The sequence below is a fragment of the Marmota monax genome, unplaced genomic scaffold (genome assembly GCF_021218885.2).
Source record: "Marmota monax isolate L192 unplaced genomic scaffold, Marmota_monax_Labrador192_F-V1.1 WCK01_AAM20220418_F8-fsc00038, whole genome shotgun sequence".
NCBI classification, from domain to species: Eukaryota; Metazoa; Chordata; class Mammalia; order Rodentia; family Sciuridae; genus Marmota; species Marmota monax.
This window is the reverse complement of record NW_026692498.1, coordinates 8,957,469-8,971,057: the sequence shown is the minus strand read 5'-3', so window position 1 is coordinate 8,971,057 and position 13,589 is coordinate 8,957,469.

The following is a 13,589-nucleotide window of genomic DNA, read 5'->3' as shown; positions in this document are numbered from 1 at the left end:
GTGTGCGTGTTTGCAGGTAGATCCCATTACCTACCACCAAGTGTTTTTTTTATGAATACCATGATTATTCTTGGCACCTTGGCATTGGCACGATGCTAGGTTGAATGACTGGGCTTTAAACCAGGGTAAAAGTATAACACATTCTTACCAATTTGATAGAAATTTCCACAATTTATACCCCCAATTAAATATGATTGATTCCTTCTGCAGACATGCCCTGAGTATTGGTCTGCTACTACACAAACACTCCATGTACTCACAGAGTTTCCACTGATTTCAACTATGGTTCCAGTGAGTTTCTTAAGAGCATATTTGAAGGTATCATTTTCACTTTCTCATTTTAGTTCTGATTCCTTCAACACTGGACTCCAGAATCTCCCATATGAAAGGAATTAATAATAGAGTAAATGTCCATGCCCAAGTCAGGCCCCAGGACATGAAGATTTCCCAGGTAGAGGGAGGCAGTGAAAATATTGCAGCCGTCCTGAGCCACCCCTGGGTGGAGGGCTGCTTACAGCACTGCTCCAGCTGGGAATGAGCGCTGGGGGAGGACGCTGTCCAGGGGAGGGGAACAAAACTTTCTGAAAATCACTTCTGTCCCAATTTGCAGTGAGGCCTCTATAGCCTTGCCCTGGCCTGAGTCCACTGTTTCCACAGGTGAAGCTGCAGGACCTAGCGTGAACGGCTTGGGTTCCGTCCTGGGTAACAGAGCCATAGTGAAGAAGGAGCTGCTGTCGGTGGTGGCTGGAGGAGACAAGCACCGGGTCAATAACAAGAACGATAACAAGTATGAGCCACTGCCACCTGACAAAATTGTCCAGCAGGCAGAGAAAATGGTGGGGACATACGTGCCCTATTCATTGACCAACAACAACTGTGAGCACTTTGTGAACAAGCTGCGCTACGGAGTTTCCCTCAGTGACCAGGTGTGCCCTCAGCCTGTGTCCCCTTCCCTGGTACCAGACCATTCCCCAGCTGACAGGGGCTGGGCACCTGCTGAGGGCTGGCAGTGCAACCTGACTTGGACATTGCCCTTGATCGGGGGTCAGGGAAGCTGGCAGAGAGAGCAGTGGGGTCCAGGAAAAGGGGACCCTGGTCATGTTGGGCCCATTTTTCCTGCACAAGGTCAACAGGAAACACTTCAGCTTTTGTGGGCCAGCTGGTCCCTCTCCTTACTCTGTCAGGGTCACTCTGTAGCCTGAGAGCAGCCATAGACTCTGTAAACCAACAGGTGAGGCTGTGTTCCAATAGAGCTTGATTGTTTACATTTATTTACTTTTGTAGAAATAGGTGACAGGCAAGATTTGACCAATGGGACATTGGGTAACAAGTCTTGGTTTAAAAGAACTTGAAGTACTGGGGCTGTAGCTCAGTGGCAGGGCACTTGCTGGTGTGCATGAGATCCCAAGTTCTATTGCCAACACCACACACACAAAAAAAACAAAACCATGAAATATTACATTATACATTTTTAGGTAACAAACAGTTCAAAAATCATAAATGTAAAATATTTACAGATGATGTATTTTTTGCAATTTGCATCCATGATTTCATTCCAAATTTTCTTGACAAACTTGGAGTTACACAACTAGCTTATTGAGTGTGTGAAAAATGTCTTCTACATAATTCAAATAGCTAAGCCCAGTGTTATTTTAAAACTGTCAATGAAATCAGACAATTTTTCTAGTGAAAACCTGACAATTTTTCAGCTCACATTGAAGGTGTTAATGCCCGTCACCATGACACCAGCTCACATTGTTTCAGGAGGCCTCTCTGTTGGGTTGGGTTGTTTTCTGTGTTTGGGCTTTGGGTTTTTCTTTTTTTTCTTTTTTTTTTTTTTTTTTTTTTTGGTACCAGAGATTGGACCAAGGGTACTTTAACTCTGAGCCACATTCCCAGCCCATTTTATATTTAACTTAAAGACGAGGTCTCTCTAAGTTACTTTAGGACCTCACTAAGTTGCTGGGGCTGAACTTGAACTTGTGATCTTCCAACCTCAGCCTCCCTAGCCACTGGGAGTACAGCAGGTGCCACCATGCCCCACTGAGCCCTCTCTGTTGAGGGTATGTGTTCTTGAATCCCCCCTCCTTGGTGTCCAGGGAAGTTTGTACCTTGGCCTGTGCCCCACAGATTCAGGACAGGGGAGGCACTGGCTCTTCTTTGGTAAGGTAGGAGAAGGGCTGGGTGAAGAGGGGAGATGGGCAGGAAAAATGCGTGCCTCCTGGATGTGAGGGCCCCAGGCTGATAACTTGGGAACTGCCAGTCAGCTGTGGGCACTGGGGTGAGTGAGACCTGCTTTTTGCTGTGACCTTGCTGAGTTGGTCCCCATCCTATCAGCTGGGGGGGTAGACATGTGTCTGGACCCAGGGGTGGTGTTCTGGGTGGGGGGGGACTGCCTCATTGTGCATCTAAACCCACTTCCAAAGGTTGTACAAAAGCCTCAAGGATCACGTCCCACCCACAGGTGTTTTAGGGGTGGTTGGCTCTCTGCTGTGCTTCTCAGGGTTCAATTCAAGCAAGACTGGGGCACTCAGTGACGGCTGTGCTGTTTAGTTTCTCCCTGGCCTGGGGATCCCATTTGGGAACCTCTTCTGCAGGTATCTCAATGACTCACTTCCTCTCCCTCTCCCTCCTTCCTTGTCTTCTGCCCTGTCTCCACAGGAAGCTCCCCCTCTGCCTGTCTCCAGCTCTTTCTCCTTCTCTCTCTGTACACAGTGTGCTGTGGGCCCTGCAGAGCTCTGGGCCCCTAGTGAATCTGCCCACACTTTGCTCTGATAGACCACTAACCTCTAGCATGGCCCCTGGAACATGAAGCTCTGTCTGAGAAAGTTCCCAATCCCCTTTCAAATCCCTGTGTGGGAAAGTTCTATTTTTTTCCAAGCAGATGGGCATTAATTGGTGACAGGGTCACACTTAAGGTCAAGACTTGCCTGGCATGTGTTATTTTTTCCAAGCAGATGATAGTTGCAAGACCTCGCTGTCTTAGTACATTTGATGAAACAAGCTTTAACTAGGAATCCTTCCTCTGACTCTATGAGACACGGAGTGGAAAATAGGAAGCTCACATAGACACAAATAGTGGCCTTAAAACTCAGAAGGGTTTTTCTCCAATCTGAGAGGGATACCTTTGGAATGTACTCATCAGAAAACCAGGGCCTCCAGCCATCTCCACTGAATAGTATGATCTGAACTTCAATAGTTGCCAGGGAGAACACTTAGCTGGCCTCATTGCATTTACTAGATCACCCTTCATCATTTTTTACCTCCCTGACTCTAGGGACACCCACTCGCCCCCCTCCCCCCCACCGGCTCCCCATCTCCCTTTGAAACACCCCTCACCTCCCTGCCCATAGTATTTCCCTCTGGGATGTAATGAACAGGACAAGGACAGGGATCATGGGTCTTTCCTGAGCTACAGGTTCCTTGCCCAAGTATCTCTGCTCAGACTCCTCATGTGGAGAGTGACCCACTCCCCCCTCTTCTCCTCTATTGCAGGTGATTAATGGAATCATCACGTTTGTTACTACAATTTTATTTGGTGCTCCAGGACTCGTCTTCAGGGCAGTGGCCAGAGCACTGCGGAACAATTAATAAATCTAAGGCGTTATGTTGGCGGCACCAGTTAACTCTGGGGGATTTGAGCAAGCTGGTTTACAGATTTCACTCTCTTTTGAAATCATCAGCACTTGGTTTAGTAAAGCCGAATCAAAGCACAGGAAGCCTTTATCTGAGGGAAGTGCTGCTAGCACAAATTCTATTAAAGACGAGATTGCACAATATCATGGTCTCAATGTTTGTGTCCCCTCCCACCACAAATGCACATGTTGATTCTCTAACCACCAATGTGTGCTCTTCAGAGGTGGTAGTGTAAAGCAGTCACTAGGTTTAGACAAGGTGGTGAGAATAGGACCCCCAATGTTGGGTTAGTGTCCTTAGAAGAAGAAGAGGAAGAGCGACCAGAGCTGTCTTTCCCTCCCTCTGCCATGTGCAGCCTTTTGAAAAGTGGGCCAACTGCCTGCCAAGAAGAACCTCTCTGGACACCATGTCTGCCTCACCTTGATCTTGGATTTCCCAGCTGCTGTGGCTTCAATTTAGTTTGTCCCTTAGAAATCCATGTTGTAACACAATTCCCCTTAAATGGTATTAATTTTAAGGATTAATCCATTCATGTGGTTAGATAATTACTAGATTACTGGGTTGGTGGTCTAGAGGGTTGTCTCAGGATGAGTTTCCTATAAAAAGCACCTTGGCTCTGTCTTAGGTGCTCCTTGTCTCTTTCTGTGTGATTCCTGCAATGCCTCAGGACTCTGCCAGCAGGAAATCCATCTCCAGGTGTAGACTGTTGACCTTGGACCACACCATGAGCCAAAACTTCTTTTCTTTATCACTTACCCAGTCTGTGGTGTTTCATTTTTAACAACAGAGAACAGACTAAGATACCAGCCTCCAGAGCTAAACTGTGCACAGTAGAAGTCTGTGGTTTAAGCCACACCAACTGCAGCCTGCTGTCACAGTCTGTGCTGGCACACACAGGCTCCTGGCCCTTCAACTTTTCTGCTTCCTTCCTCTTCAAGGTTATTTTTATTTAAGTGGTGTGAGGACACACACAGGACAGCAAGGAGACTGACCTGAATGACGGGTAAGAAGGGAAACCACCGGGTCAGCCAGGGCTGGTACCTCATGGGCTTGAGTTGTGTGGAAGAGTCTTGACCTTGAGTGTGACCCTGTCACTAGTGCCCACCTGCCTTCCTCTGGCCACTCTTGATGCAAACAGTGATTGGAGTCATTCCTTCCCTCTGCTCTCCATGTCTCGTTTCTGCCTGTCTCTTCCACCTCCTCAGAGCTCCTGCTTCCTCACCACATCTGCTGGCACTGCCTCTCGTCTCTGATCCCTCATTCCCCTCTGCTCTGCTTTCTGCCTCAGCTCAACACCACTGTTCTCTGCTACCTGCTCCCACACTAGTTCCTGGGAGTATCTGTTTGGCCAAGTGCGACACACAGCTTGGCCTGCCCATTGGCTGCCCTTTCATCACATGGCCCACTGGGCCAATCGGCTCTGCCCAATGGGGTCCATCACATAATTCCCACATGGCCACGAAGCAGTTTCACTTGCAGAGGATTGCAGGTCAGGCCAGGTCCGTGACTGAAGGTCCTGGTTCAGGTGCAGTGGAGAATGATATGTGGGGGCAATCCTGGCTCCAACTTTGGCCCTTCAAGAACTGCAGAGAGCTTGGATCTTGCACCAGAGGAGATCCATTGTCTGGAATTAGCAACTGGAGCTCACATTACTCATAAGATCTGATTCCCCAATATAACACTGTTATTTGTAAAATTTTAAAAAATGTGTAAATCAAACCTTTTACTAATTTTTTCATGGATAAATTGCCCATTTTCTTAGCAGGTATCAGGATTGGGCAGCAAGTAGCAAAAGTGCTATGTCCTTTCCAGCCCATTCTCCCATGGCCAGACTTCTCTGTCTGTGCCTCTGGTGTGGGGGAAAGGAGACCAGCTCCTGTGACTACTGTGTTTGCAGAACCAGTTCTGTCCTTTTTTTCTTCTTTTTTTGCAGTTCTGGGGGTAAAACCCAGGGCCTTTCACATGCTAAGCAAGCACTCTGCTACTGAGTGAAGACACAATCCTCTCTCCTTCTGGGTGCTGTATCCATATCTTACATGAAAGCTTCACTCAGTGCAAGATGCTGTTTTCCAAATCAGCATTGAGCAACTGGAAATCCAGTCAGAGGCTGGCCACACCAGGTGCATTCAGGTGCCAGGCTCCAAAGGCACAGGCTCCAAAGGCCTCCCTCATGTTACGTCACCTCAGAGCTGGGCAGAGTCTCTACAATATTCTAGCCAATTCACATCTTATAACTAGTAGTAATTTCACCTGGGAGAGGGAGGTGATTTCCAACCTCCAACTGTGCTGTGTATAGAGTCCTTAATTTTTCCAAGGAAAGTCCATCTCCAACATTCAATTTACTAACTGGAAAAACATCTGGTGAACAGATGTTGTTATCGTCTGGATAAGCAATGCTCCCACCCCAAAGCTCCTGTGTCGATGCAGGGAAGACTAGATGATTAGATTGCGAAAGCTGTCACTTCTTCCCGCTATACCAGTATGAGTGGATGGACTGTGTTGTAGCCATAGGCAGGAGGGGTGAGGCTGGAGAGGGTGGGTCACTGGAGTCATGTGCTATAAGGCTTCTACTTCCCTGTGGCCCGTCCTTCCTCTCTCTCTAGGCCTCCTGGCTGCCATGAATGGAGCAGAGCTCTTCCCCATGCCCTCTGCCATCGCGTTCTCCTCTTCATGGTTCCAGAGCAGAGGAGTCAGCCCACCCCGGGCTAAACCTCTGAACCATGAGCCACAGCAAACTTTCCCTCCTCTGAGTTGTTCTGACCAAGTATTTTGATCACAGTGACACAACGCTGACTAAGACAGAAGTTATTACCAAGAAGTGAGGTTGTCGCTGTAACCAGCATGACCATGTGGTCAGCAGCCTTCAGAACTGGTTCACAGGAGTTTGGGATAGTTTATAGATACAGGCTGGAAAAGCTTCAGAGTGTGGTAGAAAGACTCTGGTGGGAGCTCAGAAGACCCTCAGGAGGGACAGATGGATACATTTACAGACTCCGGAAAGTTGCTAGATTTAGATGCTCCTTTAACCCTGGGGGAGGGGTAGAGAGAAAGGAAAGGGACTGAGAACTGTCATGGTGGAGAGCAAGGGTCAGGAGAACAGAGGACCTGGGGGAGGGGACAGTGAGGTCCATCTCTACTGGAGGCTCCATAGCTGCTTCTAACATGAGATTTCTGTGGCTGCTTCAAGGAGTCACTGTTGCTTGGTGTCTGCTCCTCAAAGAAAGTGGCATCAGTTTTTTCTGTGATCATGAGAAGTTCCACCTGCAAAATAAGTTCCTTCACCCTCCCAGGACCTGGAGGCCCAATTCACTGTCCTGGTCCCAGGGAATGAGGGCCTGGCCTCTTCTGCTCTCCCCTCCCTTCTGTTCACTACACACTTCTCAATCCTGGGGTCTCCATTTCCTGAATTACGGCCACTTCTCAGTGCTGGGCTTGTCTGGGCTCATCCTGACAATGGGCCTATGGAATCCTCTGGAGTCAGCTCCTGGGTCAGGACGTTTGTTCCTGATATGGGGTGGGCAGCAGAGCATTTGTGCCTGCATTCCTGGGTCAGAGATCTGAGTCAGCCTGGGTCCTGTCTTCCAGTCTGGGTTTCACCTGAGCTTCTCACCTGAAGAGGGAGGACCAAGGCAGAAGCTGAGGGGAGACAGAGGAGGCCTCAGCCACAGGCAAGTGCACCTTGAGTCCCCTGTGCACTGCTCACAGGCGCAGTCTGGAAACTTCTACCTCAGCCCACCTCTGACCTGATATCCAGTTCTTATCTACCTCTCTCCCTGGATATTTAATGGGGCACCTCAAACATCCCATAAGCTGTGTGAGTTCTTTTGTCTTTCCTTTCTCATTTCCCCTCCCTCGTGGCTAAAGGATGACCTAAACCTAGCAACTTTCCAGAATCCATGAACATATCCATCTATCCCTTCAGAAACTCTCCATGGGGGATGTCTGAATCAGAAAGGAGGAAAGTCACATTGACTGAGCACCTCTTGGGTGGTTAGGGCAAGTGCAAGCTCTGCGACCTTGAGAAAAGTGCAGGACCCTCAGAGCTCACTTCCTTCACCTCTAATCAGAGGTAATGAGGCACCTCAGGTGGTGCATTCTACCCAGAAACGAGGTCATTCTGGGTTGAGAAGCTTTGGGGAAGACGAGAGAGACACACACCCCTGAAGGAGGAGGTCGTCAGAGTGAAGGCGGGGGTCAGACTTGTGGGGGTTCCCTAAGCATTTCCTTGCAGCCCTCCCCTCAAGGAAAGTGATCGCACCAATACATGGCTCCCTTTATGGACTCCCTCATGTTTTTCTCTCTGGGCAGCTCCTGCCAGCCTCCTTGAGACTTTTTCAGAGGGTAGAATGCTCAGTCCCTTTGCACGTCCCTCCTGCCCAAAAGGGAAAGAGGCTTATTTCCCCTGAGATATTCCTTCCCGTGGCAACTCTCAATTAGGGAAATGTATCCCAAGGGCAGTCAGTTGGCTTTGTGCTGAAAGAAGCAGTTGCTATAAGCCATCTTTACCTCTGAACATCAGATATTTACCTAGTGAACATACTGAGTTCTGGGGATCGGTTTCCTTTGAAAAATTAAAAACTTGATAATCAGCACAACTGGAGACTAGAAAGAGGAGAAATGACCCACTCACTGGTGATATTAGTGTTGGTCAGGATGTGAGTTGGCTAAAATATTTTAGAGATTTAGGTGTTACTTTTTATTACTGTGACAATTACATAAGAAAATAATGTAGAGAAGAAAAGATTTATTTTGGCTCGTGGTTTCAATCCATGGACACCTTGCTCCACTGCTTGGGGCCTGAGTGAGCTGAACATCATGGGAGAATCTCACAGCAGAGAAAAGCTTATCAGGACATGACATCCAGGAAGGAGAGATGATAACAGACGGATGATAGATAGATAGATAGATAGATAGATAGATAGATAGATAGATAGATAGATAGAAAGAAAGAAAAAGCAGGACCAAGAAGTGCTCTTCTAGGGCAAGTCCCAGTGATCTACCTCCTTCAACGAGGTCTGACCTGCTACAGTTTCTGTTACCTCCCAGGAGTCCATTGAGTTACCAGTGGATTAATCCATTGATGAAGTCAGTACCTTTGTGATCTAATCACTTCCTGCAAAGCTCCACCTCTAAATATTGCTGCATTGAGGTCCAAAACTTCAACCAATGAGGTTTTCTTGGGGGGGGGGGGGCACATTATACCCAAACCATAGGATTATGGTTGAGGGAGCCCTCAAAGGCCCATATTCATCTCACATTAAAAAAAAAAAAGCATTCATTTCATTTCTAAGAGTCACCAAAAGTTCCAGCATTGCTCAAAAGCCCAAGTCCAATGATACCTCTCAAACCAAAAACAAATTCATAGCTATTATTCCCCCATAAAAATCAAAAAGTTACATGCTTCCAACATAGAATGGTACAGAATGAACACTCCCGTTCCAAAAGGGAGGAATGGTAGCATAAGGGGAAGGGATGGTACCAAAGCAAGGTCAAAACCCAGCAGGGCAACATTAAACCCCGTGGCTCCAGATTCAGCATCTGCAGCACACTGTGGGGAGGTGTGAACTGGAAAGGGCTTCAGCAGCTGCAGACCTTGCCTGCTGCAGACCATATGGGCTCCCCCTTGGACTGGCCCTGCTCACTGCTTGCAGCTTTCCTAGCCAGATGTTCACATTCCTGGCATGTCAAATTTCTTGGGAACTGATTTAGTCAGCTTTGTGTTGCTGTGACTGAAATATCTGACAAAAACAACTTAGAAAAGGAAGAATTTCTTTTCCCTCATACTTCAGAGGTTTAGTGCCTAGTGGCTGACTCCATTGCTCTGGGCCCAAGGTGAAGCAGGACATCGTGGCAAAGGGGTGTGGTGGAAGAGTGCTGCTCCATTCATGGCAGCCAGCAAGCAGAGAGAGCAGGGAGAAGGGGCTACAGGGAAGAGTAGCCCTTCCAAGGCACGCCCCCAGTGACCTACCTACTCACCATGCCCCTCCTGTCTTCAGTTACCACTCAGTTCATTTAAACTAGACTAGACTGATTAGGTTACAGCTCTCACAATCCAATCATTTCACCTCTGAACATTCCTGCTTGGATAGAGGAGCCTTTGAAGGACACCTTATATCAAACCATAGCATTTTACCCCAGTCCCCAAAGGTTGTATCCATCTCACAATGCAAAATGCATTTAGTCTACCTCCAAGAGCCCCAGAGTCCTATCAGTTCCAGTGTCCTAAAGTCCAAGTTCAATGTCTCCTCTGAGACTGAAGGCAAACTGTTGGTTTTGAGCCCCGTAAAAAGTCAAAAGCAAGTTACGTATATCCAATATACAGAAGCACAGAGTAAGCATTCTCATTCCAAAGGGGAGGAATAGAGACACGAAAAGAAGGAATGGGACCAGAACAAGACTGAAGCCCAGCTGGGCTAACAGCCCCTCAGATGTGTGGTGGGATATGTTCTCTAAATGGCTTGGGCAACCCTGCCCCTTTGGCCTGCCTGGTGGTGTAAGGGTCCCACGAAACGTCGGAGAAAGAGACCACCAAGTGACCACTCATGCAATTGGCAGAAGGGGGATTTATTAAACCAGCATGCTGGGGCTCCGTGCCCACTCAAGAAGGGAAAGCAGCCCAGAGCCCCGAGCAGGGGCTGAGCACTGCTTAAGTACACTTTTTGGGGAGAGCAGAGGGCTTTGTATACATCAGAACAAATCATCATGAGGCGCGGGAAAATTGAACAACAACTCCTAAACATGATTAGTTCATTCATTGGCGGGAACAGGTCAGGCTGGAGTGATAGGTCATTCCTAAGGAGGGGGTTACATTTAAACAGATTGGTCCAGGCCCTGCAATGCCTACGTGCGACCACACAGAGCCCTTATTAAACAACCAAATAATCAGGGGAAATATTTACTGGGCAGTTCCAAGCATTGTCTTAACAGCTACAGAAATTTCAGGTTTTGCAGGTAGCATAGAAACCTAACTATACCTAATCCTTTACATTTTAACTCAGACCTTGCAGCTTAGAAACTTTACAACACCTGGTCTTTTACCCTTTAACTTTTATGCTTTAACTTCAATTTCTTTTACCCTTACAGTGGCAGCCTCCGTGGGCTTTCTTTTAGCCTGGCATACCAAGCTTCTTGGGTTTTGCTTAGTCGGCTTGGCTTTGCTGTGATCAACATATCTGACACAAACAACTTAGAGGAGCAACAGCTAATTTTGGCTATTTCATGGTGTCTCCATGGCATCATTTCTCAGCAGAAGCATCATTTCTCGGAAAACAGTCCATGTGGCTGTTAATCCCTGGCGTTTCCATTCCAGCTTTGGTTTCACTTTCAGAGCTTTGCCCATCAACCTCTCAGAGGCAGCCTGCTGTACTTTGCCTGGTTCCCAGGGCTTCCTTTGAAATCTCTATGGAAACCTCCATGACCCGTTAACATGAGCATCTTGAATTTCTGCAGAAGCAGCACCACATGAATGATGCCAAGATTCTGCAGTGGGTGAACTCCTTGGAGTTCTGCAAAAGCCTTTGAGTGCCTCGGTGACTGAGTCCAGTAAACAACTTCCTAGGCACCCCCATGCAAGCAGGGTACCCCTCTGATTCCCTCTCAAAGGAATTTCCCTCTGTGAGAAACACACTCCCATGTCCACGCCCAAAGAATGGACTAAGAGACCCCAGAACAGCAAAAAGCTAGGCCTTGCTTTAATGACAGTCTTTCAAGGTAGGGTGGCTGTGCTCAGGGACTCACAGATTGGGACAACCAGTGTTTTATTCCCTAGAGCACAAGATGCCTCCCCCAGTTCCTCATTGGCTGAGTGCCATGGGGCACACAATCTTTCTGAACATCACCTTGGTTTTGTGGTCTCCTACTGGGTTATTTAAAGAAATGCACCTTTAGTTGCCCCCACTGCCCCTTGTTCCCTTGTGGAGGGAAAACTCTCCAGGACTGAGGGCCTTGGCATGTGCAGTTTATCTCTGTTGGGAGCCCCTGTAAAACTTAAAGGCAGGTTACACCCTGAGTACATCAGGTACTCAGAGGCACAGAGTAAACCCTGTCATTCCAAAGGGGAGGAACAGGGCACAGAAAAAAGGAACAAGACCAAAAAACACTGGACCCCTGACTGTTGATCAGGTTGGGTTCCTTCCTTTCCACCTCCTGGTTGTCAAGGAGCTATGAATCTTACACTCTGGTGTTAACTGTCACTTTCCACTCTGCTGTTCCCTCCAGCTGCCTTTCTCCATTCCAAGTCACTTTACACTGAAAGCTAAATACTGTATTCTGAAAAGGGACCACTGGGTTCTTATTTCACCACACCCTGGAGCCTGCAGTGAATGATCTTGCAAATTCCTGAGATGCTATTGTCTCTGTGTGGAGTATGTAGCATTTTTTAGTGCCTATAATCTTTTGACAACAACTTTCTTGGCCCCAGTTTTTTTTCTCATTCCACCATCTTTTTTACCCCCATGCTCCCTCTCTTCGCCTCCTACCCCTTTACCTTATCAAGAGTTTGTCTAATCCCCCCATGCTCCCCCTCCCAACTCCACTATAAATCAGCCTCCTTATATCAAAGAAAACATTTCAGCATTTGTATTTTGGTTTGGTTTTTTTTTTTTTTTTTTGGATTGGCTTACTTCAGTTAGCATTATATTCTGCAACTCCATCCATTTACCTGCAAATGCCATAATTTTATTCTCTTTTGTTGCCAGTAATATTCCATTGTGTATATATACCACAGTTTTTTTTAATCCATTCATCTACTGAAGGGCATCTAGGTTGGTTCCACAGTTTAGCTATTGTGAATTGTGCTGCTGTAAATATTCATGTGTCTGTGTCCCTCTAGTATGCTGTTTTCAAGTCCTTTGGGTATAGACTGAGGAGTAGGATACCTGGGTCAAATGGTGATTCCATTCCAATTTTCTAAGGAATCTCCATACTGCTTTCTATATTTTTGCACCAATTTGCAGTCCCACCAGCAGTGTATAAGTGTGCCTTTTCCCCACATCCTTGCCAATACTTATTGTTGTCAGTATTCTTGATAAGTGCCATTCTGATGGCGTGAGGTGAAATCTTAGTTTTGATTTGCATTTCTCTAGTTACTAGAGATGTTTTTCATATATGTGTTGATTGATTGTATATCTTCTTCTGAGAAGTATCTGTTCAGCTCCTTAGCCCATTTATTGATTGAATTGTTGGTTTTTTGGTGTTAAGTTTTTTGAGTCATTTATATATTTTGGAGATTAGTGCTGTATCTGATGTGCATGTGGCAAAAATTTTCTCCCAAAATGTAGGTTCTCTCTTCACCTCATTGTTTCTTTTGCTGAGAAGAAGATTTTTAGTTTGAATCCATACCATTTATTGATTCTTGATTTTATTCCTTGCACTTTAAGAGTCTTGTTAAGGAAGTCAGGGCCTAATCCAACATGATCAAATGAAGCGAAGGCCATGGGACTTCTTGAGTCACATGATTTAATTAGAGCTTATCAGCAGAGGCCTCATCATTATGAGGCTGGAATTTTCCACACAGTCCCAACTGGCACTGATGTGCACCAGCACCCTCATTCTCAAACTGGGACAGCACCTCCTCATCCAGCCCTGTGTGCTCTCAGCCACCTAGATTTCTTCCAGACTCTGAGCCAACTGGGCTTGAGAACTCCTGAGGTCAAATCACAAATTCTCTTCTAACCTCTGATTGTTTTCACACAGGTGGATCCCCTACCTGGGACAAGTACCCTTGGTGCAGAGTGGTGATTGGAGGATGGATCTTTAGGATCCCAACTGGCCCTGACCACAGGAGATCCTTTGCTTCTGAGCCCAGCTAGGAAGGCAGCTCCTCAGAAGTCCTCTGGGTTGTCACGGACATTCTGAGCTGAACCCAGATCCAGAGAAGTGTCCTGATTCCCCAAGGGATATTTCCCACTCATGGATCATTGAAAAGGAAGCAAGAACTATTAACTGAAAACTCA